The sequence below is a fragment of the Mus musculus genome, chromosome 4 (assembly GCF_000001635.26).
Source record: "Mus musculus strain C57BL/6J chromosome 4, GRCm38.p6 C57BL/6J".
NCBI classification, from domain to species: Eukaryota; Metazoa; Chordata; class Mammalia; order Rodentia; family Muridae; genus Mus; species Mus musculus.
In genome coordinates, this window is record NC_000070.6 from 11,919,812 (window position 1) to 11,922,638 (window position 2,827).

A 2,827-nucleotide genomic window follows, 5' to 3' on the forward strand; every position below is an offset into this window, starting at 1 on the left:
GAAGCCCCATGTAGTACTATATTGCTAAGGGGCCCTTGTGGTATTACTGTGTTGCTAGTTCAAACTAGTTCAGACAAGAGAACAGTTGAATCATTCATTACCCTCCAACACACACACACACACACACACACACACACACACACACAGGCACAAGGCTTTCAACCTCCATTTGTCTGGGCTTCAAGGCAAGTGTGTCTTTTTGTTTATATAGTTTTGCCTACCAACTAGTCCTAAGCCATCCTGGCAAGAATAAAAATATTTTAGAGACACTTGTGCCCCCTTTTGGTTATCAGACTACTGAGACAATATTTCTAAAGAAATTGGGATTTCACCAGGATTCTCACAGTGGGAGAGAAAAAGGCTGATGCCTGGTGCTAGCCAGAGAGGAAACATGTCTCCCTGGAAGAGAGTTCACACAGCACTGACAACTTGTCAGAGGAGCCCTGAGAATCCTGATGAACAAGACCACACCTTGACAGAACTATTTAGCTATGGATTCTGCTCAATCTCTATTTAAACCTAGCCTTATGCTAACATCCACAAGATAGACTCAGGTTGGGATGAGTAATTGGATCTTTTGTTCTTCTCAGTGTATCCACATTGAATAAATCTTTTTTTCTTTCTTTTCTTCCTCTGTTTGTTTAATTGGATTATTGAAGACAAATAGCCAAGCCTGTCTTAAGGTTGTCAGGACTCACACTCTGGTAGCATTTCCACAGTAGTTGCTTTCAAGAGGAGACAGATAGGCATGCTTGGTTCTCTGCACTTTACCCGTAGTCCTTAGTGAAGCCATCTGTAACATTGTCTAACGCCCAGTGCCGTGAAGAACAGATCTGCTCATTTTGCGAATGTTCTCTGGCTTCACCAGATGGTAGCTCTTCTGCTTGCTCAAGTTTTCCCAGCTTTGGAAGTCACAGTACAGTCAATTTGCAACCTGACACATATGGGAGGAAATACAGACTATGTGTCTGGGAACACAGATCCTTACCAAGGACCAAGGGTGGGGATGCTGGAAGGTGTGATGAAGGATCCAACACTCTGTGCACCACTACTGCATTAAGATGGAGGCCACAGAGATTACAACCCTGAGAGATCACAGCAGATGTTCTCATGTGTGAGCAAATGTTCGACACAACTGAACATCCAGGGTGAGGGGGTTGAGGACAAGAAGTAATGAGACCCTGTCCTTCAGCTTCCAAGGGCATGGTCGTGGCCTCACCTCTTTACCTGCACTCTCTAAATCAGTGTACCCCACGCTACGCCACACAGCAGGCCACCACTACAGCACACCAGAGACTAAAGCAATTCCCAAACAATACACGTAGGGAACACCTGGGTCTTGGATTTGAACCAAGATACTGTGACAGGAGGTCTGTGCTTATCAGTACTTTACACAGCAATTTGAGTAAAGAAATGGAGTCATTACTCAAATGGTAGCCACAACTGCAGCCATGGATGACAGTCAGGCCTGTTGGGCCCATTATGTGTGTACGTGCATGCATGTGTGTGCATTTCTGTTATTGTTGTTTGATATCAGCCTTACACCACTTGACAAAATACCTTCAAATAGTAGCTAAATGAATGACTCTTGTGTATGAACTGAAATACTTGTGATGTTAGTGACCTTTGTCTCCTATTGCCTCATCTTGCTAATACCAATACCATAACTTGAACATAGCCTTTTCTCTGTATGGATGCTCATGAGACTTGTTCAAAGGACATCAAAGCCTGAATATGCATATTCACATCAGCACCAGGACCTTTTAGAGAGGGTGTCATAGTATGCATCTGTTGGGAACCATGGTTATCAGAAGTTGCTGCTATTGGTCCTGTGTGTTCTTCCCTTGGCATTTTTCTTAACCATCCAGATGGCATTTGCTTTTGAACCAGACCTTTGGTCATGCTCAATTGCATCTGTCAGGAGCATTCCTAAGCCAACAAGTATAGATGTTTTATAAATGTATCCAGAATCCAAGTGGGGCTAGAGATGAAGAAGCAATTTCTACCTTTGAAACCAACAAACTACCTGAATGAGTTTCAGAGGAATGCATGCAGGTAATAATAATAATAATTATTATTATTATTATTATTATTATTATTATTAATTCTCTACATTTAAAAACCCCTCATGCTCCCACACTGTTGAAATGATAAATACAGAGCCTCACAGATGCTCAAGGCTTGAGAATAAGTAACAGTTGAATGCTCAGTCCTAAATAAGGTACACCATAACCTCTAAGGGGTAAGGGTGCACAGAGAACGTAGCCTGAAGCTGGGGCGAAGGAAGGGCTGAGAAATTCCATCTCCTGGGCATTGCATGGGCACTGCACAGTGATCGCGACTCTGAGCCCAGAGCAGCTTCAGTTACCTGCATTGGGTCTCAACCAAGATGGCCCTGTCAATAATCAGTCAAGTGGGGAAGGAGTTCATGAGGCCCTCACCCTCTGCTGACCTGTGGCAGAGACAGAATGTGTGTGAGTCATTCTCTTCAGCGTATACACACTGGTGAGCCCAATAAGCATCTATAGGTAGCTCCAAATCCATGGTCACACAGACCATCCTGGTTAATTCAGTGGGTCTCAATACAAGACAGACATGAAAGCGATTTTTAGGTAGGAGCAGAAGTTAACAAGGGTGGGACAGAGATAAAAGAAGTGTGTATGCAAGGAGACAGTGTCCATTATATACATATAAAAAGTTTCGGAAGAAAAATTATTTAGAAATTAAAATGTTCATATTATTAGTCCAAAACAAAAACATATGAGATAATTAATATATATGCCTACATTCTATGCAACATATATAATGTAGCATGCCATGAATTTCT